General features: G+C 37.9%; 1 protein-coding gene and 1 pseudogene across 3 annotated transcripts in view; one reads left to right on the top strand and one right to left on the bottom strand.

Moving 5' to 3' along the window:
- CTDSPL2 (CTD small phosphatase like 2) overlaps positions 1–23,648 on the bottom strand; it is an 80,477-nt gene extending 56,829 nt beyond the window's left edge. For 2 of the 3 annotated variants that reach the window (XM_045772308.2, XM_045772316.2), the window contains exon 1: positions 23,416–23,648. The gene's annotated coding sequence lies outside the window, so the exon portion shown is untranslated. The remainder of the gene's footprint in view (positions 1–23,415) is intronic. The other variant, XM_087859200.1, reaches the window with a different exon arrangement.
- Positions 711–1,136, top strand: LOC148107060 (protein JTB pseudogene; annotated as a pseudogene).
- Positions 23,649–24,245: the final 597 nt, after the last annotated feature.

Below are 24,245 nucleotides of genomic sequence, written 5' to 3'. Positions count from 1 at the left end.
TATCTTAAGCCCAGAATCATTAAATGGAAATTATAAAACCTTATGAAATAATACACTGATGTAAAGTGGGTCTTAAAAGACTAAAGGCATATAGGTAAATCCAGTCTTATTAAGTTTGGCTGATTAAAATTTAAATACTTATTGGTTACCTGCTACTGGAACGTTAAGGATGAAAACTAAAACCTCTGTCCATGAGAATCAAAAAGTCTGGCAGGTAAGTATACATATCATAATGTATATATAAAATGCTAGATCACTCCGCATGAAAAGAGTGAAGACGGTACTGGGAAAGCTTATGAGAAAGGTCCTTTGAACTCAAAAATAACCAGGGGGCATTTACTGGAAAGAAAGACAAAAGCATTTAAAGAAGGAGCTGAAAAGTAGGTTTTTGTCCATTCCAATAATGAATTGTAAAAAGTGTACTTGATAGGTCCAAAATAGCTCCGGGAGGCAAAATGGCAGCAACAGGGACAGCCCCAGAGGTGACGCGATGCCAGAGGTGACGCGATGCCAGAGCATACGCCTTTCCCGAGGGCCTCGCGGGTGCGAACAAGTGAGTTCATAGCCCAATCCAACAAATGCGTGTTGGCTTTTCTCGCCATGGCCATGGGGACATAAGGCCTTTGCCCTGATAGGCAATTCCTGCATTCCACAGGCCTGACCTGGGGCTGCCAGAGGCACGAGGCCAGTCGCGCAGGTCCCTCGGTCCTGACCGGTGCAACACTGAGCACTCCATGCCTACAGGCGCAGCCTCCCAGGGCAGCCACCTCTGCTGGTTGCTCTGCGCTTTCACCTTGAAGGTCTGCCAAGCATAGGCCCTCGTGTGGCAGAGAAGCTGTCAGTGAGCACCGTGCTGACTGGTGGAAGAGTTTGTGGCGGCACAAGAAGTGCTCCGTGTTCTAATATCCAGGCTAAAACCACCCAAATGTGGTTCCACGGTATGTGAAGAAAATCGCATGCAGCTCATCTAAGAGGAATGAATTCAAAAGGGGCCGCTCAGCTCTGACGGAACACTTATTCTGGAACTCTGAAGAGGCTGTCATGGTGTGGCCTTGGTCTTTGCTTGCCTTGTTCATCAGCGACAGCTGGACAGAAAAGTTCTGGAAAAAGTCGGGGAGCAAAATCAGTCTATATAGCTACCTTCTACTCTTTGATAGTGCTCTTAGGGACTGTACCTCAGACAGAGACAGTAGAATGAATGGATTTGTGCCCCTCGTTCTTGGGCACTTGTAGTGGCATTTCCCCCTCCATCTCTTGTCTAGATCATTAACAAGCAAAATATAGAATAGTTCCCTTCGCTGCTATAATTTGGTTTACCACAGGAAGTCATGGTGGCAGAAACAGGATAGCAACTTTATGCTCCAGTTTACCAACTACCTATCTTCCCCTTCTTCTGCTACTTATTTAAAACTTTCAGGATGTAATTTCAGCAAAGAAGTTTATTTCTCAGCCAAAATCTGTTTCCCCTCAACCCTAATGCCAAAAAATAAAAAAAAATTTTTAAATTTTTAAAAATTGCGGATGTATAAAGAAAAAGGACTATAAGGGCTAGGGCAGTCAAGGTCTCATGAACTTTCAAAACAGACTACTCACACAAGAGATGAAGAAAACATATACTTTTCAATTTCTCATGGAATACTTACCAAGTATGCAGAGATGTAAAACAAGTCTAAATAAATTTAAAGACTAAAATCTTACAAAGTATGTTCTCTGACCACAATTACAGATCAAAAACAAAAAATCTTAAAAAGTACCAAGTATTTGAAAAATTTAAAATATATTTATAAATAAATCATAAGTCAAAGGAAGGAAGGAAGGAAAGAAGGAAGGAAGGAAGGAAGGGGAAAAAGAAAGAAAAGAAAGAATGAACCACAAGGGAAATATAAAATATTTTGGACTAAAAAATAACAAAAACACAGCAGCACATCAAAGTATGTGAGATGTAATAAGCAACAGAGGGAAATTATAAACATATATGCACCTCATACCAGAGTCTCAAAATATATGAAGTAAAAACTGTCGAACAAAAGTGAAAAACAGACAATTCAACAATAATAGCTAGATATTTCAATACCCTATTTTCAATAATGAAAAAAGACAAAAGATCAATAAGGAAATCAAAGTCATGAACAATTCTCTTGACCTAAGAGACACATACGGAACATTCCACTCAACAACAGCAGAATATATAACAATGTCCAGGAAAGACTACATGTTAGGACACAAAACAAGCCTCAATAAACTTAAAAGGACTGAAATCATGTAAGTATATGGTCTCCAACCACACTGGAATGAAATTAGAAATCACAAGGAAATTAACAAATATGCAGAAATTAAACAACAAACTCTTAAAATATGTAAGCACTGTGTCAAAGAAGAAATCACAAGGGGAATTAGAAAATATTTCAGGATGAAATGAAATAAAATCACAACATACAAAAACTTATGAGATGCTCCCAAAACAGTGCTCAGAGGGCAATTTATGTAAATGCTTATATTAGAAAAAGACCTCAACTCCATAACAAAACTTTTCACCATAAGAAACTACTATAAAGAGAAAAACAAACTAAATCTAAAGAAAGCAGAAGGAAGGAAATAAAGGATAAAGCAGAAATAAGTCAAATAGATGATTTAAAATGCAAAGCAAAAAGAAATTAATGAGGCCAAAAATTTGTTCTTTGAAAAGATCAACAAATTGGTACACCTTCAATCAGACTAGCCAAGAAAAAAAAAGCCTCAACCTATCAAAGTCAGGAGTGAAAAATGGGTCATTAATACCAACACTACAAAAATAAAAACAATTTTAAGGGAATATTATGAACAACTGTACACCAACAAATTAGATAACCTAGATGAGATGGATAAATTTCTATAAAGACACAAGTAAAATGGGCTCAAGAAAAAAAAAATCCAAAAGCCTCATAATAAGTAGAGACTGAATAATAAGTAGAGACTGATAATGATTTCTTTAAAAACTTCCTGGGGGCGCCTGGCTGGCATGCAACTCTTAATCTCTGGGTTGTGAGTTCAAGCCCCACTTTGGGTACAGAAAATACTCAAAAATAAAATCTTGGGGTGGGGGGACTTCCCACAAAGAAAAATCCAGGACCAAATGGCTTAACTGATGAATTTTACCAGTGTTTAAAGAATTAACACCAATCCTTCTCAAACTCTTCCCCAAAACTGAGGAACACCTCCCAACTCAATCTATGAGGTCAGTATTACTCTGCTACTAAAGCCAAACACAGACACTACAAGAAAAGTAAAATTACTAATCAATATCCTTTAGACATATGGACGCAAATATCCTCAACAAAATACTAACAAACCAAATCCAGCAGCTTTATAAGAGGAATATACATCATGACCAAAGTGGGATTTATCCCAGAGATGCAAGGCTGGTTTAAGATATGAAAAAAAAAAAAATCAATCAATATAGTATACCCTATTAAAAAAATAAAGGAAAAATTCCATATGATCATCTCAAAAGACACGGGGGGGGGGGGAAGCATTTGACCAAACCCAACACCTTTTCACAATAAAAATACTAAACACACACACACACACACACACACACACACAATGACAATAGAACAGACCTTCTTAAATATAAGAAAAGGCATCTACAAAAACCCCACAGCTAACATCATACTGCGTAATGAAAAACTACATGCTTTCCTCCTAAGGTCAAGAGTAAGACAAGTTTGTCTACTCTCACCACTTTTATTCAACATTTTACTGGAGGTTCATGCCATGGAATTAGAAAGACAAATAAAAAGAAATAAAAGAAATTCACATTAGGAAAAAGTAAAACTATAACCAGAGGAGAATATGATAGATAATATGAAGAATAACCACAAAAGCAGAAACCATAAAAGCAAAAACTGGGTAACTAGACTTCATAAAAATTAAAAAGACCTGAGAAGACACTTCATAAAATGATTGGCCACATGCATATAAAATATAATTCAGCATCAGAAGTGCAAGTTAATCAAAATAGCATACTAATCCACATCTACCTGAAAGGCAAAAATTAAAAAGACTGACAATAATGTATAGTAGCAAAGATGTGAGCAATAAGCATTCTCATCTTCTGCTGGTGGGCATGTGAGGTTTTTGGTAAATTTTTTTTTTTTAAGATTTTATTTATTTATTTGACAGAGAGAGAGACAGCCAGTGAGAGAGAGAACACAAGCAGGGGGAGTGGGAGAGGAAGAAGCAGGCTCCCAGTGAAGCAGGGAGCCCGATGCGGGGCTCGATCCCAAGACCCTGGGATCACGCCCTGAGCTGAAGGCAGACGCTTAACGACTGAGCCACCCAGGCGCCCCATGGGACAGTGGTTCTTAAGCAGGGGGCGGTTTTGTCCCCAGGTATCTGGAGACCTTTTTTTTTGGTCACAACCTGGTGGCGGGTTACTACTTGGTAAATTTCATTCAGCAGCACCTCATCCCTTGATCCAATAATTTTTTCACTTCTAAGTTTTTATCTAAGAGAGATATAAACATGTCCACAGCATACTTTTACAAAAATGTTCCTGGCAGGCTTTATTTACTGTAGCCCCAAACTGGAAACAGGGATAGAAAAATGAATACTGTGGTGTTTTCACACAGTGGAATAATAATCAAAACCAGAAAACAGGGGCGCCTGGGTGGCACAGCGGTTAAGCATCTGCCTTCGGCTCAGGGCGTGATCCCGGCGTTATGGGATCGAGCCCCACACGAGGCTCCTCCGCTATGAGCCTGCTTCTTCCTCTCCCACTCCCCCTGCTTGTGTTCCCTCTCTCGCTGGCTGTCTCTATCTCTGTCGAATAAATAAATAAAATCTTAAAAAAAAAAACAAAAAAAAACACCAGAAAACAATTATTATCATCAACAACATGAAAGAATCTCTGACATTATGCTGAGCAATGGCAGACACAAATGAATACATATTTGATGACATCATTAAAGAGAAATTCTATCAGAGGCAAAAATGATCTAAGGAGAAACAAATCAGAATAGAAGCTGTCTTGGAGAAAAGAAATGACATATATGTGATGGAGCGTGGATCTGTGAAAACTTATAGCTGAAGTCTATGTATTTCAAAGTATGTAAATTTTACCAAAATAAACACGTGCAAAAAGTTCTTATGAACAATACCAACCAGGTAGCAGGAAGTTGGAAGTGGGTGCGGATCTAGATCCAAAAGACAGACAAAATGTTAATAAGTACTCAAACCAAATGATGGTCATACGGGGCTTCATAATACCATTGTTTATTTTGTGCATATGTTTGATATTTTCCATTAAAAAACAGCAGCAACAACAAAAACCCTCACTACCAGAGCTACCAACAGGATTCAACACTGAGAAGAAACTGAATTAAGTCAAAACAGAGTAGGACAGGGGAGCCTGGGTGGCTCAGTCATTAAGTGTCTGCCTTCGGCTCAGGTCATGATCCCAGCATTCTGGGATAGAGCCGCATCAGGCTCCCTCCTCAGCGGGAAGCCTGCTTCTCCCTCTCCCACTCCCCCTGCTTGTGTTCCCTCTCTTGCTGCCTCTCTCTCTGTCAAATTAAATTTTTAAAAAATCTTAAAAAAAAAAAAAAAAAAAGAGTAGGACAGGATCAAATGAGAAAAGCAAAGAGAACATCTGGAATAAAGGGGGCAGAGGAAAATAAACTAAGCAATCTCAAGAGAGCAATCCTCCATATTTTGGAACACAGAAAGAAACAGAAAGCTGCATTTAAGTCAAAACCTCCTCCTAAAAGTTCAGGAAAACAAATTTCACATTAAAAAGTAACAGAAATTAGGGGCGCCTGGGTGGCACAGCGGTTAAGCACCTGCCTTCAGCTCAGGGCGTGATCCCAGCGTTATGGGATCGAGCCCCACATCAGGCTCCTCTGCTGGGAGCCTGCTCTTCCTCTCCCACTCCCCCTGCTTGTGTTCCCTCTCTCGCTGGCTGTCTCTATCTCTGTCAAATAAATAAATAAAATCTTAAAAAAAAAAAAAGTAACAGAAATTAGATCAGAGGGGCGCCTGGGTAGCGCAGTCGTTAAGCGTCTGCCTTTGGCTCAGGGCATGATCCCAGCGTTCTGGGATCAAGCCCCGTATCAGGCTCCTCCACTGGGAGCCTGCTTCTTCCTCTCCCACTCCCCCTGCTTGTGTTCCCTCTCTCACTGGCTGTGTCTCTGTCAAGTAAATAAATAAAATCCTAAAAAAAAAAAAAAAAAAGAAATTAGATCAGAGCCCATACAGTCATAAGAAAAAAAAGAGAAGCAAAAAGGCGGGCGGGGGAGGGGGAGGGGGAGAGAGAGCGAGTGCGCACGCAGAATAAAACCCCTAACTTTTGGGGGTGCCTGGCTGGTTCAGTCAGTAGAGTATGTGACTCTTGATCCTGGGGTGATGAGTTCAAGCCCCACACTGGGTGTGGAGCCTACTTTAAAAAAATAAAACATTCAAAAAAATTTTTTTCAACCCCTAAGTTTCTACAGACAGTAAGACTACAAAAGACAAGTCCACAAAAACAGATCATAAGCTACACACTATTTCCAAGCAAGCTTAAAGACATTAATACTAAACGATTTAACCAGGATTTGAAGACAGGGAAATGAAGTGAAAGAACAAAGAAAAACATTAAAAAAAGAAAATCATTTCAGAAACAGACTAAAAAAGAAGGAACAAAGAATTAAATGAACAAAACAAAGAAGGAATATTTTCACACATTACAAAAGATTCAAGGGATGCCTGGCTGGCTCAGTCGGTGGAGCGTGCAACTCTTGATCTTAGGGTTGTGAGCTCAAACCCCATGTGGGTGAAGAGATTACTTAAAAATAAAAATCTTAAAAAAAAAAAATTCAAGAGAAACTGGTAAATACTGAAAATAGATCAGATACTCAAAAACAAGAGAACTTCCCAGAAATAGAAAAAGTTTGAAACCATGTATTGAAAGAAACAAGACCTGAGAATAGCAAATGTGAAGAAATAGTCATATGTGAATTACTAGAATTTTACTGAACTTTAAAGGGGGAAAAATCCTTTGGGCATCTAAGACAGATGTAGGCAGACTTTTTCTCATAAAACACAATAAATATTTTAGGCTTGCAGACCACAGGGTGAAAGTTAGATGAAATTCAAATATCAGTGTCTAGACCATGCTCATCGGTTTCAATACTGTCTATGGCACTGTATACCAAAAGCATCCAAAAATACGTAAGTGAAGGAGCATGGCTGCGTACAATAAAACTGTGTTTACAAACACAGGCAGTCAGCCCATGTGCAGCAGTCTGCAGAACCCTGATGCAGACGTGCATTAAATGACTTCATAATGGAAAAAATTAAACTACTCTAAATTTTTCAATAGCAACACTTTATGTCAGACAAAAATTGGAGTAACATATTTAAAATAATCAAGAAAAGAACATGTAAACCAAGGGTTTTATATCCAACAAAGATAACAAGAATAATGGCCACAAACTATTATCAATGAGCAAAAACTCTAGGAATACTGTGCCTATGGAGCCCTGGCTAAAAAATCAGAGGACTTGAGAAAACCAAACTGACGACAGATACTGCACAAGAACTAATGGTGAGTATCAAACACACAACATTAGTTACTCCTACAGCAAAAATAAAATGAAGGTTGAAAGGGAGAGAGTATAGTATGTATATTTTCTGACAATGTAAATATACTTAACTATTTAAAAAAAGTGAGGGATGAATAGGAAGAACACAGCAAAAAGAGTGTATATATGGCCTCAATAATCATATATATGGTAACGGCACTGGCACTGCTATCATGAGACTGTTATGAAATAAATCTAATATTTAGAATTCTAATTCTAGGTCTGTCATCTACTGGGTCCTCAGGAACCTAGACACAGTATGGAACAAGAAGACAGAGACACAGAATAAGTTAAAATAAAATCCCTGGAATTCTGACTATGGTCAATAAATCTCCCCAAAAAGCAACCACTCAGTTGGACAAAATAATAAAAACCACCATTTCAGTACTCTAGAAATCAACCAAAGGCATATAACAATCTGAGAATGCTTATAAAACTGCTCAGCTTTGAGTAAGAACATTAGGAGTCTGTGTCATTCTTATCTGGGGCTGCTCTACTCCCATATACTCCACCTGCAAGCTCAGATGGTTTGTCAGGCTGAGAGGACTGCCAACTTTGAGGTCACCATAAAAAGAGCCTCACATGACTTAAAGCAGTTGGGCAATGACCACACTCAGTGGTCATCACTGTAAGTGACAATTTTGGTATAAGTAATCATTTCTATGGCAGGCAAACTAGGAGGGCCAACAGCTCTAATAGCCTGAAGTTGCAGGGGTGTTGGGACAATCACACTCCTGGCTAAGGCAGTACACATGCACAGCAGAGCTATCCACATACTGAATCTTGCACATCAGAATTTCTTTTTAAGATGTTTGCTAATTGAAAGTAAAAAATGACATTAAATTATCATAATGAATGGTTAAGTGTTTTAACTATATTTATAGGCTACCTCTAGTTCCCATTTCGTTAAATGCCTATGTATGCCCTGTCCTCAATTTTTCCCTAAGGATCAAAATACTAAAGTTGAAAAAGACTTTAGTTCAACTTCCCCAACGAAAGCAGTAATCTTTCAGGCAGTCTTCCTGTCTAAATGTAACCTAGAATGTGCTCAAATGTTTAAGGAGACACGAAGTTTACTACTTCCCAATGCAAATATTTTAAAATGTTAAATAAGTTCTAAACAAAAACCTTTTAAAGTGAACTGAATAAAACCTGCAATATACCATTAGTTCCCTTATTTAATAAAGAAGAATTTCTAGGGGCGCCCGGATGGCTCAGTCAGTCAAGTGTCTGACTCTTGATCTCAGCTCAGGTCTTGATTTTAGGGTCATGAGTTCAAGCCCCACGTAGGGCTCCACACTGGGCACAGAGCCTACTTAAAAAACAAATAAATAAAATAAAGAAGAATTTCTAAGAAGAATTTAGCAACTTTGTCAAGCATAATTTTCCTTGTTTTAAACCCAACACTTGAAAACTTTTTTCACTTTAATACTTAAAAACAAATCTTGTATAACTTTTTTCGTCTGCCAATTATGTCTTAATTTAGAGGAAGATATTTGCATTATTTGCCCCAACTCCTCAAAATAATGGAACTATAACACTTTAAAAATACTTTGTGTATCCAAGGATCTCAATAAATATTTGCTAATTTAATCTCTTGGCATTTCTTGCAAATAACGAAAATCCTAAAATAAAGGCTCAAATATCCATGCTTACCTGAATACTGCAACATAATCTAGACAAGCACAATACCAAAGCACTGTAAAAAGTATTGTGTTTGTTTTCTAGTAGTTTCCTGTCCACTACAGAAAACCAGCCCTTAACTTACCCTTTTCAAAAATAAAGTACTTTACCTGAACATGGAAAAAGTTAAAGTGATATATTAACCAAGAGCTGTCCTTTATTAACTACTAGGTGCAAAGCACTGTCCTATTTCACTTACTCTTTCAACAATATAAAATAGCATCCATTATTCCCAAACTTATGACAGAGGAAAATGAGGTGGAAAAAATGGCAGAAGTGTTATTTTAAGTTACAATTTCCAGGTAATTTCAATAAAAATAACAGGCAATGTAAAAATGGTATATTTATTACTAATAAGAAACTAATTAAAAAGGTACCAATAATTCTAATTTCCCATTAGCCTCTAAAGTTTGTTTTTACCTCTACTCTTTTCTAAATACATAGTCATTCACAAGTGATTTTCCTGCTCTACCCCTGTCTATACAAAGCCTTAAAATAGGGTTAACTTACAAACAGCTGTGTTTACAAATTGGCAGTTGGGAGCTCAAAATAAAACTTCTCATAGAAATAGTGTTACAAATGGGGATTACAGTTCCAGGGGAGCTTCTACAGCATATTTTTACCCATAATGTAACTGAACAGAAAAACCTAGGAGTGCCTGGGTGGCTCAGTTGTTCTCTGATTCTTGGTTTTGGCTCAAGTCATAATCTCTGGGTCCTGGGATCCGGCCCCAAATAAGGATCCGTGCTCAGTGGGGAGTCTACTTGAGATTCTCTCTCCCTCTCTGTCTCTTTCTCTACTCCCCCATCTACCCCTCCCCTGCTCTCTCTAAAATAAATAAATCTTGAAAAAAAAATCTAGAATCTAAACCATTACATCAACAATGTGGAAAATTATATTCCATATTTCTACACCAAGCCTATTGATAGTAAAACTATCGATCTCTAGTGCTGAGAAAACGGAGTATCTAAATGCAAAAAATGAAACTGGATCCTTACCTTACATTATATACAAAAATTAACTCAAAATGAATCAAAGACTTTAAGAGTTAAAACTATAAAACTCTTAGAAGACAACAGGGCACAAACTCATGACACTGAATTTGGCAATGATTTCTTAGATATGACACCAAAACACAGGAAAACAAAAGAAAAAAAAAAGATAAATTGGACTACATCAAAGTTAAAAACTTTCGTGCATCAAAGGACACTATCTATCCAGAATATATTTGAAAACTCCTACGACAACAACAAATCAAACAACCCAGTTCAAAAATGGGTAAAAGACTTGAACAGATATTTCTCCAAAGAAGATATACAAATAAGCACATCAAAAAATGCTCAACATCACTAATGATCGGGGAAATGCAAACCAAAACCACAATGAGATACCTCTTCACACCCACTAGGATGGCTACAATCAAAAAACAGAAAATAAGAGGTGTCCACAAGGATGTGGAGAGATTGGAACCCTTGTGCACTGCTGATAAGAATGCAAAATGGTTCAGTCACTGTGGAAAATACTATGGCAGTTCCTCAAAAAATTAAACATAGAATTACCATATGATCTAGCAATTCTACTTCTAGGTATATACTCTATAAAGAATTGAAAGTGAACGGATATTTGTATAGCCATATTCACAGCAGCATTATTCACAACAGCCCAAAGGTGGAAGCAAAAGTGTCTATCAACAGATAAGTGGAGGGGCACCTCGGTGGCTCAGTTGTTCGAGCCTCTGCCTTTGGTTTTGGTCATGATCCCAGGGTCCTGGGATCGAGTCCTGCATTTGGCTCCCTGCTCGGCGGGGAGCCTGTTTCTCCCTCTCCAGCTCCCCCTGCTTGTGCTCTATCTCTGTCAAATAAATAAATAAAATCTTTAAAAAACAGGTAAGTGGATAAACAAAACGTGATATGACTATACAATGGAGTATTATTCAGCCCTAAAGGGGAAGGAAATTCTGCAATATGCTACAACATGGATGAGACTTGATAACATTATGCTAAGGAAAATAAATCAGTCACAAAAGGACAATATTGTATGATTTCACTTACATGAGGTACCTATTCAAATTCAATAGAGATATAAAGTAAAATAGTGGTTGCCAGAGCCTGGAGGAAGGAAGGGAAAGAGGGCTATTATTTAATAGATACGGAGTTTCCCATTAGGAAGAAAGTTCTGGAGATGGATAGTGTAATGGCTGTAGAAGATGAATGTACTTAGTACCACTGAACTGTACATTTAAAAGTGGTTTAAAAGGTGATTTTTATTGTCTGTATATTTACAATTAAAAGGGGGGAAAAACCTATGGATCTCCATCTAATCCCTTTTTATGAGTCATTAATGATAATGTAACGTAAAGGTTTCCAAGAGGGTGAGAGATGGGGACTCTGTAATGGGAAAACAAAATCCCTTGTTTTTTAAAAATTTTAACAAACTACACTAAAAAGGGGAAGAACAGAAGTACAGAAAAGGGGGAAAAAGTACAGAAAGGGGACTAAGTAAAATCTGCCCTCGTATTCTGTTTATATATTTACTACTTTTAAGAACTGACAAAATAACCTGTAGACCAAAAAATGGTGGCCTGTCAGACATACAAAGTGCAGAAATACCTCATCTAAATTTGGGATCAAAAATTTTTAGTATTACATGGTTTTTCTGGGCCTTTCATAACAGGAAATGGAATGGAAGAATAAGTAGAGTTGGGAGAAAGACAGGTTTGGGGGATGGCTAACAAAAACTGTAAAGGAGGGCCGACCATAAGATAGTTTGGGGGTAACCACAATGTTTAGGGAAGAGGAAAAAATTTGCTCTTCCCGGCGTATGTACCATCCGGCACCTCCACCTTCCACCCTCGCTGGCTGTCGGTGTGATGGTCACAGTGTTCCACCATCAGGTGGTCTTTGCAGCACCTGACCCCAGTGTCAGGCCCCAACAGGGCCTTAACCATGGGAAGGGCAGAGGAAGTTTATCTCAAGCAACCTGAGCACACAGAATTCATGGAATTACAAACTACAGCTCTAGAACAGACAGGAAAGCTCCTCTAATTGTGCAGTTTTGCCTAAAGATCCATTTTTATACATTAATTGGGTTCTGCCTACACAATAGAAAGTTGGGGGGGGGGAATGCTGCTACCAGCCTAACAACAATTAAAAAAAAAACTGGATAAACTACAAAATCAAACTTTTCTTGAACTTATCTGAGAACTGAGGACATAGAACAACCAAATAAATATTCAAGAAAAGACAAGCCCCTCCTAGGAAAGACAAGATGTGAGCACTGGCTGACCTGCAGCAGAGCAAAGGAAAAGACAGCGGTGACATAAAAGCAGGTAAAAAGAATTCATCTAAAATTGTTAATAAACTCCTTAAGGCAAAGTGGGCTGGCATAGAACATAGCACTCCTGGGAGCCCTAGACACAATGGGATACTATATTTGCAGTATCTTTGCCAGAGACCTCCACCAGGTGCTCACAATATGGAAACATGCGACTAGAAAGAATCTTCCTCTGTGGTGCAAGGCTTAAAAGAAGAGCAGCTTCTACCAGGGTAAAAGTACCAAAACCCTAACCAGGTCCTTCACCCCTAAGGAAAGAAAAATTTAAAGCTAGGGTAGGGGCAGCAAGTCCAGTCACCTTCAGGGCATAAGTGAAGACATCATTAAGGATGGAGGTAGAGTCAAAGAAAAACCCTTCTAGCATTACGAGGGGGGCAGGAAACAGTTTTGGGCCCAGGAGCTTAATACCACTGCCTTTAGAGAGCTCCTAACACTGAGGCAAGGCTTGGGAAATTCTTTTCTAAACAAGACCTGAAAAGATGCAAGGCCTAATTTTGCACAGAGGGGCAATCACTGACAGAGCCTCACCCCTGAGGTCCAGTATACACAGGGCCTACCCTATATTGAGATTGGACCAGGACAAGAGAGATATTCCTGACTCCACCACCAGGTGAACACGCACAGATTAACACAGCTGTAATCCACCACTGGAAGAGAATCAGTAGCATCTACAGTCCACATAGAGGCACAAGTGCATAAGGAAAGCCAAAAACTGAGAGTCAATCACGAAAACTGAGAAACACTTTCTCATGCCTTGATTTCTAGCTAAAGAACAAAGTAAAACTGGAGAGGTTTGAAATCAATGGTGCACTTAAAATATTCTTTGCAAAGAAAAAAAAATTACTTGCAACAACAAAACCAAAACTCAACTCATCCAGACCCCCTACACTATAAATCCCGGTATGTAATTTTCCAGGTATATATACTATCTACTCAGTCTCTACTGTCCTATTCATGATACCGAGCATTTGATAAAATATTGCAAGACACACAAAAAAGAAATATACAACCTACTGTCAAGAGACAAAGCATTCAACAGAACCAAAAATCAATGAGGACAAAAAAAGAAAACTCAATGAAACCAAAAGTTGATTTTTAGAAAAGATCAATGAACTGTTAACCTCTAGCAAGACTGAGGGGAAAAAAAAGACACAAATTACAAATACCAGGAATGGAAAGGTGAAAATCACTACACATCCCACAGACATTATAAGAACAAGAATGGAATAGTACAAATAACTTTATGCCCATATACTCAACAATACAGATGAAATGGTCAAATTCCTCAAAAAACATGAATCACCAAAGCTCACACAAGAATAGGTAACCTGATCAGCCCTATATCTATTTTTAAAAATTGGAATTATAGGAAAGTGTCCAACACAGGGTGCAGATGACTTCACTGGAGAATCCTACCAAACATTTAAAACAAAAACAAAAACACCAAATCTACACAAACTCTTTTTTTAAAAGGAAGGGAACACTTCCCAACTCATTTTATGAGGTCAGCATTACCCTAATAACAAAATTAAATGATACATATTAATTGGGCCAAGTACCAGTCAGAAATTACCTACACAACATCTGCAATAAGCTAATATTATTATTTAAACTTAAAATATGAAGGGAAGTGTTTTGAACGTGCACATACTGCTTCATCTTGGTAATTCTATTTATGTTAGAATTTAACATATCCTCTAGGTTTTCTGGAGCTCTGTTTACTAGATAAGTTCTTTTCTATTATCAGTAATATAGACTAAAACAAGATTGGAAAATGAGTATACTAGGGAAATAAATCTACTACTAATGAATGAAAACGGTACAATTTAGGTAGATTACATCATAAAACAAACATAGCAATGGGGGCAATGACATGTTAAACCTAAGAACTCATGACATTGTGGGGGGGGTAGTATATAATGTAAAATGTTTCCACTTTTTCAACATTTAAACCAGATCTCATTACAGGAATAGAAAAAGTTGACTGCTCAACAATCTAAAACTGGGCAATGAAGTTTGCTTTCTATTTACCTTCAGGCCAACTAAAAGGCTTGGGAAAGGGGGGGGGGGCGGGGGGGAAGCCTCTTCCAAATGTTCACTATCAATTACAAAATTAATTCTGGTAGTTTTTCTATCCCCTCTAAATTTCAGACTCACATCCAACAGCCTTCTCAACACTTCTCAACACACTTAATACAGGGCAGCTCAAATTCAACTTACCCAAAACTGAACTCACTTTCCCACCCACATTCCCATCCCACTCCAAACCTGCTCTTCCTACTGTATATTTCCTACTATATTCCTTTTTTTTTTTTAACCTTTATTCAAGCAATTTCTACACCCAATGTGGGACTCAAACTTATGACTCCAAGATCAAGAGCCACATGCTCTACCAACTGAGCCAGCGAGGAGCCCCTCCTATATTCTTGATCACAAGTAATGCTATCGCCATCTACCTAATCAACCAAACCAGAAATCATCCTAAACATCCTACTCATTCTTCCTCTCTCTTATACCCTATAGTCAATCACCACATTCTGATGATTTTACATCTAAAACATTTCTGTCTTGTCGCCTTTAAATCCATCCTGTACACTCCACAATCTGCCTGTTCCTTCTCATTAACTACCTTCTAAATAAAGACTAAACTCTTGGCATTATATATAAAACCCTACACAATCTACCTCTCCAAGTCTTTTATCACTGCTATTTGCTGCCCCAATCTATGTGCTCCAATAATAATAGTTTCCTGTCTACACTGTGCTGTATCCTGCTTCTGCTTTTTTCTACCTCAAATATTCTTTCAACTAATTCTTAGCTTCATCACTGAAAGCTCAGCTCAAGTAGCACTCCAGTAAGTTAAGTAACCACCTCCACATCACTAAGCCTATGGTAAACCTATGACTATCTCTACCTAAGCGCTTAACAAATCCTATGGAAATTAAATATCTTTAGCTCTACTAGACTGTAAGAGTCTTGAAGGCAAAAATCGTATCTGTTAACTCCAGTAACCTGGCACAAGAGAAAACTCAATCTCTGTTGAACTGAACCATAATTTTTCTCATTTTCCTCAGAGACCAGAGAATGGGGAAAAAAACTATGTCACTAAAACATAAACAATCCTCACTCCAGCAATCAATTCCTGCTCACAAAAAGAGGCCTATAAATAAAACTAAAAATGTTCCTTCCTCATAAGATTTCCTTCCTCTTCACAAAATCCCTGATTCCAAGCAATATTTGAAGCAAACAATTACAGTTACAAATTACTTGTGTTTAACAAGATTATAATAATGCTACAAGCATAAACTCGATTAATAATTTGCTATTGAAGTCGAGTGCACAAATTTCTATCAAAACAACAAAAGAGCACACTGCATATATAAAGGATTCTTAACAAATTATCTAGGACTAAACTGATGTACAGCCTTTAAACAAGTATTTGCTGAATAAAGCAGAGAAAAGGGAAATGAAAGTAGGTAATAAATCTAAAGAAAACTATAAAAAGATCAGAAATCAAACTTTAAAGTCTGGGTTTTCCCATAAAATTAAGGTATATATAAATTATAAGTTACCTATATAAAAAATATATGCATGTAAGGTTATGGAGTAGCCTCTTCAGGGAGATACTGAAGGGGTAACAGGTAGGAGGTACCAGTCCGGAATCCATCATTAGCTAGCTGTGACACTGATCAGATCAGGCAATGATTAAGTCATGCAATCATTCTAGCATTTCATTTCCTCAACAGCAAAAGTTATTACTGGACATCAGATCTGTGCATTTCACTACATGTAAATTAAAAAAAAAAACAAACCTGCCAAAATGCGAAATGAGTCATTAATTAATTTGAGCTGTTTTCATCGTTCTATTACATACAACTCATCCCACAGCACCCTAATTAAGACAAACATTTACTACATATTAAAAAAATCTTCAAAATGGTTCGTCATTAATAAAACAAAGGCTTTACTGGACTAGATGACCCCTTTGGTCTCCTCCAGCTCTAGATTTCCATGGATTTGTTCCATTTATACTATTACAAATGATATCACCACTAAATTTATATTAAAATTTATACTATGAAAGAAAAAGCTAAATATCACTGCCTTCATTGATACCAAATAACATTTTTAAAAGTGTCAGCATCTGTTTTCATGGTCTATATATCTAACCTAACTAAAATGAAATCAACAGCTTCAGGTATTGCAACTGTCCACTTTAATCTCCACTACTTCCCTAAACCTTCATTAAATGACTTCAGAGAAAGATTTCTCTGTCCCTCCCACTTATCACCTAATAAAAGTGAAAAGTCAGGGGCGCCTGGGTAGCGCAGTCGTTAAGCATCTGCCTTCGGCTCAGGGCATGATCCCGGCATTCCGGGATCGAGTCCCATATCAGGCTCCTCCCCTGGGAGCCTGCTTCTTCCTCTCCCACTCCCCCTGCTTGTGTTCCCTCTCTCGCTGGCTGTCTATCTCTGTCAAATAAATAAATAAAAATTCTTTAAAAAAAAAGTGAAGAGTCAACTAGAGCAGAAGGAGTAAGTAGAGAGGTATTATATAAGCATCAACTCCAATAGGAGAGTTTTCACCAAATCTTTCCCCAAAAAGTGTGTGATAAAGATAGGTGGGCTTTTTGGGTTATTACTATTTTTGATATATGACTTTGTCTTTTTTTATTAGCTAACATCATAGGATTCTCCAGAAACTACTAAATATAATAAACTTATAGTCAAAAGCATTTGTCAAAATACAGAGAATATACAAAAAATAAGAGCTGCTGAGTTAGGTCAATAAAATTATGAGGGTTTTTTTTCCTCTCGAAGTTTTCTTTGATGAACAACAACAACAAAGAATGCTTTTTTTAAATCCATGATCAATTATTTTTCACTGGAGAAACAAAATATCTGGATTGTTAAATTAGTGATGACTAAAACACTATGAGAATAGAGGGCATTATTCAGTTTGTTAATCACTGAAAATACTTATTAAGGCACAGTCTTTCAGATATATGTTTTAAAACACTACTAGCAGTACCCCAATGTAAAACTTGTACGTCCTCAGCAGAAATACCCTTAGGGCAAAATCAGTATGTTATGGACAGCAGGAGGTCCTGCTGGGGACATTTTTTATTTCTTTAATCTAATCTTTAATAGAACAGTAATTTGGAGATTGTTTTAATTTTAACTACCTCCAATAAATATAGTTTAAACATCTTGTAGAAAGCGCATTCAACTACATGGTATGAAAGAAATTCCTATCAATAACACTTTATAACACAAAGTGTTAGCAAAAATACAATTTTTGAATTCTTAAGAAATGAGTACCATAATATTCATGAGAACCTTTTCTTTTTCCTCAAAAACCAATAGGAATTTTGTCACTCCAATCTACTATTTTTCACCATATTACTATCCTTTCTAGAACACATATATATATCAACATTTTTGTTTTTTAATTTGCTGGGTCACCTGTTTACATACATATTATAATGTACTTATTAGATACATTAACAAAGAAAATTTGAAAATAAAAAAAGTGAATTTAATTTAAGCAGAATTTTCCTAAGAGTGGTTTTTATTTAAGTAGTTCTCACCTAAACTGGGCAAGAGGAGAAATACAGCTACTTATTTTTCTCTTTGATTAAAACTTCTATTTAAAGAAAATTAATTTAATATTAAACCTACTTTCTGGCTAGTAGAAATCTGAAAACTGCAAAAAACCTTAATTTATAAAGAACCAATAAGATGTTGACAAAAAAGAAAAATAGTTATTAACTAAAAACCTTTAAAATTATGTAGTAAAACACCAAGGCTTTTGCCCAAAATACGTTTACAGTATCTGAAATAATCCCTACTATTGTTACACTACCTTCCACGTAAAAACTAGTCATTTTGATGGAGATAAACTGAAGACAAGAGCTATGAAAGGTGAACTTTTTTTTTTTAAGTAAACTCTACCCCCAAAATGGGAATTGAACTCACAATCCCAATATCAAGAGTCACATGGTCTATGGCTGAGCTAGCCAGGTACCCAGAGTGAATTTCCATTTAAATCACTAGTAGGGGCACCTGGCTGGCAGTCAGTAGAGCCTGCAAGTCTTTATCTTGGGGCCATGAGTTTTGAGTCCCACGTTGGGGGCACAGATTACTTAAACATAAAATCTTTAAAAATAAATAAATAACTAGTCAAAGACAAGGTATAATCATAATTCTCTAACAGAAATACTTTTTGTTTGCTATGACCAAAAAAATAAAATAAAAAGGTATACTCCCAATAAAGAAAAAATGCATGATTGTTTGAAAGGTGACTGTGAATATTTTTCAAATAATTTTTATCAGTACCTCAGAAAATTAAAGGATTGTATAATTATCTTATTTAACAAAATATACTAAAGCAGGTACTCATAAGGTCAATGAGAGGTTAATCATTTTCAACGCAAAAGGATAATCATACATGTTTGGGGAATACCAGGAAGAAAGCAATTATCACTAAAACAAATAATCGTAGTTTTTTCTCAACTGAAAAGATACTTATGTGTTCTGGATATTTTTAACAGGTAATATACTCAGGGAACCTGGGTGGCTCAGTTGGTTAAGTGTCTGCCTTCGGCTCAGGTCACCGAGCCCCCATCTGCTTTTCCCTCTCCCTGTGCCCTCCCCCACACCCTGCTTATTCACACTCTCTCTCTCAAATAAATAAATAAAATCTTTTAAAAAAAAGTAATATACTCTTTTTTCAATAAGGCATAATTTAAATTCCTACTTAAAGATTACTTAAACTGGTCAACATGAGAAACTTAAGATATCAGGTTATGCTGCTAACAGGGTCTTAATCTTCCCCTTCTTATTTATTCTTAGCAACATCTCTGCTTTTTTAGTTCCCAAAGAATTTTTTTTTTTAAGATTCTATTTATTTATTTGAGAGAGAGAGAGAGCATGAATAGAGGGAGGGGCAGAGGAGGAAACAGACTCCCTGCTGAGCAGGGAGCAAGGACCCTAGGATCCTGACCTGAGCCGAAGGCAGACGCTTATGAGCCACCCAGGCACCATCACCCCCCGCCAAAGAATTTCTTGATATGGAAGTATTTAGTCCAAAGAAAAGAACATTCTTCCTAAACTATATAAGCAACTATTACTAAATATTAATCTCAATTATTTCTAAAGTATTCAAGTGCCTTCTAATAGCACAGCTTTATGTTTCTCTAAAGCAGTAAACACATTTCCTTGTACTAAAACTATTATAGCTATTATGAAAACCTGATTGCTAGGACCTCAAGTCAAAGTACTGCTGATGATTCATGTTTAATCTAAACATACTTCCTTTCCTACAATCTCTCTAAATTAATACAGGAGAGTTTATGAATACCATAAAACAGGGGATCCAAAATATACTCAACTGGCCTACTGTGACCTTATAATAATGTTAAAAGACCCATTATGTAAGAATTTTACAACACTATTTTTTTCAGTGGCATATCAGTGTTTCCCTTCACTCTTCTAAAAATACCATACTAACTGGGGGACCTGCAGACGAAGGAAACAAACAAAAGGGCTGGCCAACCTATAAGCCATATCTGCCCTTACAGTTCTACCATTCTTCTTTAGACCACACTTAGTCTCACCCCTCATTACTGTCAGATTCACAAGATTTCTAAAGGACCCTAAGAAACCCAAGCTTCTCACTACAACTCAACCCCCACCATGCCTTTCTCTCTGCTAGACCGTGTTCCTATATGCCACACCTCTCCTGATCAGTGAGTGCATAAAAGCTTACTTCTACATTCCACTGCCTCTGAACCCTCACCTGTTTGTGGTATCAGCAAGTTTATTTGATAAACTAATATGGGATAATATTGCCAATAAAAGATAATAAAGTTTCTCTTCCAGAAAATTTGTGATTTTAAACAGATCATTTTAAAAAGAATTCCATAACACACAGGACAGACACAAAGCTTGGCACTGGCAATTCTCAAATTATACTACACAGTCAACCACATAATCTATCTGTAATCTGTACATCCAGTTACAATTTAATACAGTTTAAGCTAAAAATTAATGTAGTCATATACAACCATTACTGAATATATGTCTGGCTTAGATATATGCCTCATGGCAAATGTCAAATAAGTGACAACTAAAACTACAACTGTATGGTTTTATCGTGTATCTGTTAAATCTTCCCATTTTCAAAGTAGAGCAAATAACCCTCTGTAGTTAATCCAGTTAAAATAGGTAATTTTTTTTTAATTTTTAAAAAATTTTAAGTAATCTCTATATACCTCGAACGTGGGGCTTGAACTCACATCCCCAAGATCAAGAGTCGCACGCTCTACCAACTGGGTCAAGCAGGCGCCCCTAAAATGGTCAGGTAACTTTTAAACCTACCCAGAATAACTACCTTAGCACACAGCATCTGAGGCCTTCTCAGAACATTTGGTATTTATGACTTACAGTGTCTTTTCTTCTATATGCTTTTCACAACAACTTGGTAAATTACAAATATAATTACAGACTGTTTACTTCAAATTCTAACAAACCACTTTATTCTTTACTGCATTAATCCAAAGTACAGTCTCCTATCACTGAGATAATTTAATACCATTTCATTCAATCTGCAATTAATTCCATAGTTACAAGTCTAAAGCTTAGTACCTCTGCTGAACAACAGGTCCAAGTTATTTTTTTAAAACCACAACAGTATGGATTTTGTTCTATAATAATCTTGTGAAGAAACCTCTAGACCAGAAATCTCAAACATGAGAATAGCTAGATAAATTTGGGAGAGAAAAAACTTCCCCAATTCTTAATTTCTTAACAGTGGAAAAAGAATACCATTACTAGCTCAAATGAAATGCCCGAGACATTATGTAGAATACTATAAAACATACCAATCCTATTCAGTTTTTTATACAATCCTATTTGGAATTTCTATACAGTTACAAGTCCACAGAGATTAAGGACTATACCACTTAGAGCTCTTACATCTTTTCAACCCATACTGAGAAAAGTATGAAAAGAGCACAGGTACTGAATGAATGCAGAATTAAAACAATTTGGGAGAATTCTTGAAGACAAAATCTACGTACAACGCTTACTCAGCTATCTGTAAACCAAATTTTATTAAAAACAATGTTTTATAAACTACCCAAAAAGGTCATTAAAATTGAGATAAAACCTACACGAGTCCAATAATTTATTTTACATTCCTTTAAGTCATATATTTAGCCCTGTTCTTTAAACAAATAGGCTCAGCAAGTATCCAATTCGCCCTCACCTCCACTTCCCACTCCCTATTCTTTTGGTCCTAGAAGACAAGTATGAGGTTCAATTCAATCCTAAAAGACTGCTTCACCAAAGAGCTACTTTTGCCTTGACTTTCTTTATGACCTTGGGGGGAATCTACCAAATAACAACTATAATGATGTTGGTGTGTTCTTGTTTATCACTTAAATTTAATCCTAATATGCTAACATAAGTGAAGTCTTCTAAACTGAACCTAGAGAACTGAAAACCTCTGAGTTATAAACATCAGCTGATGTGTAACATAAACCATATTTTAAAAAACTGAATTTTACTAAAGGGAAAAAAAACTACCAAGGTCCCAAATTGAACAAGATGGAAAAAAATTCTGACAAACACCAACAGCCTCATTACTTCTCTTTATGGACAACTGGTCCCCAATGTTTAAAAAAAAAAAAGGGGGGCGGGGGAGTTAAACTAGCTTTAACTAGCTGTTTCCTTACTTTTATAAGGATTACAGTTGGACAACAAACGAAAATTTAAAACTTGGCAAAGAATGCGGAAACTGTATATAAAGAAATCTACAATCTGAAAATTACTAAGATAAATCTATCATTTAAGTCACTAATTTGTATACCCATATTGGGCAGTAATCATGGTACCGCTTTATTAGCACTAGAAAGAGAAATCCTTGCCTTGGAGGAACATTTACTAAGTACACTGCATTTCAGGATCTTAGGGCAGTTTACGAGCAGTATCTCTTTAGGCTTCCCTAAGGTACTCTAAAGTGCTTAACATCATTCACACATCCAGCCACCACTAGGGTGAGAAGTAAATAAACGCGATTTACTTATGCAATTATTTACCACAGAATTCTAGTCAAGAATGAAAAAGTAAACATCCATATACTCATTTAACACCCAAAGAAAGCGTCGAATACTATGGCCGATAAGATTCACCCTTAATTGACCACTACAGAAACCACAGGCCTTCCACATGGGCTGTCCTTTACTACCACTCTTGATTCGAAAAAGTAACAATGTCAACCCAACATTTTAACAGTATAGAAGATAAACAGAACTTGATGAAATCTCTTATTCCAGATCCTCAAAAGATGTTTATAAAAACTGAGAAAGAGCAACGCCCCCCTAAAAGCACCCTATTAGAAGGAATGAAATATCGAAAACATTAGGTGAGCCAAGGTTAGAAAAGCTGATCTAACCCAGTTACCCGGAGGGACCATAGGGTTTGGGACTGGGAACGTGAGATCGGGGTGGGGGTGGGTAGCAAAGTGAAATCTAACCCCAGAAATCACAACACAGGCCGCAGCCTGGGAGCTGAAGCTGGCGGGAAGTGAGCTCCCTTTCTGTTTCCAGGGGAAAGTCTAGAGAAGAGCGGCTCCACACGGCACACTTACAAGGCGCCAATAGTGCATGCCTACCAAGGCACCGGAGCCGCTGGAGAACCCGGTTAAGAAGGGGAGGAGACCCCGGCAGACGGCCCTGGAAGAGGAGGAGGACTAAGGTTGGAAGCAGCGGCAGTGTCTGGACGAGGGGGATTACCTAACTGTGACGACAGAGAAGTGTCCTCAGGCTCCGGCGATGGTCCCGACTGCGCAATGTGTGGTGTCTTTCCCGCTTAGCCCGCAGCAGCAACAGAACCAGCTCCTTCAGCCAGTCGCCATTTCCCGCCTACCGACCTGCTGCACCGCACGGACAGAGACCCGGATGGAAAGCGGCCTCTCCGCGCAGGCGCCTTGACTTCCTCCTACCCCTCCCGCCACAATTCCGCGAGGTGGGAGGGAAGGAATGCGGGAGGCCTCAGCGGCAAAAAACAAAAAAACAAAAAACAAAAAACAAATAACTTTCACTTCCGTAAAGAGTGTTGGAGTTCCTGCCGCCAGAAGAAGCTCACAAGCCCGATTCCTGACAAAAACTGAACGCAGGCCCTTAGGACCGAATGGAGGAACAAGGACAAAACCTATCAGGATACGCCAGGGCTTGGGTGATATTTGTACTTTAGGGGCCTCCGTAGCTGGCTGTGTAGTGATTGCAGGGGGAGTAGGGAGTCAAGCGTTGGGAGTGTAGAGGCGGGGACCCGAAGGACGGTTTTTCCTCCCGCTGCTAACGGAACTGCTTAGGCAGAGCTGGGAGGGGGAGCGCGCCCTCGCCCCGGAGGCGGGGCTTAGGAACGCTTCGCTCACCCTGGCGGCTAGGGTTTAGTAACCCGGGCGCGCCAGGTGGGTGGAGCCAAGTGGGACGGGGTGGGACTAACGCCTTGGCGCGCTGGAGGAGGTAGTGTGTAGAGAGCGCTGCCCGAGGCCGTGATGAGATGAATGCTTCCATCTTTCCAGGGATTCCGGTGGCTCTTGAAGGTCCTCTTTCCAGCTCTC

This window comes from Ursus americanus, chromosome 36, assembly GCF_024610735.1.
Source record: "Ursus americanus isolate L20-20 chromosome 36, mUrsAme1.1.p, whole genome shotgun sequence".
Taxonomy (NCBI): domain Eukaryota; kingdom Metazoa; phylum Chordata; class Mammalia; order Carnivora; family Ursidae; genus Ursus; species Ursus americanus.
The sequence above is the reverse complement of the archived record's forward strand: the minus strand, read 5'-3'. Positions and strand labels throughout refer to the sequence as shown.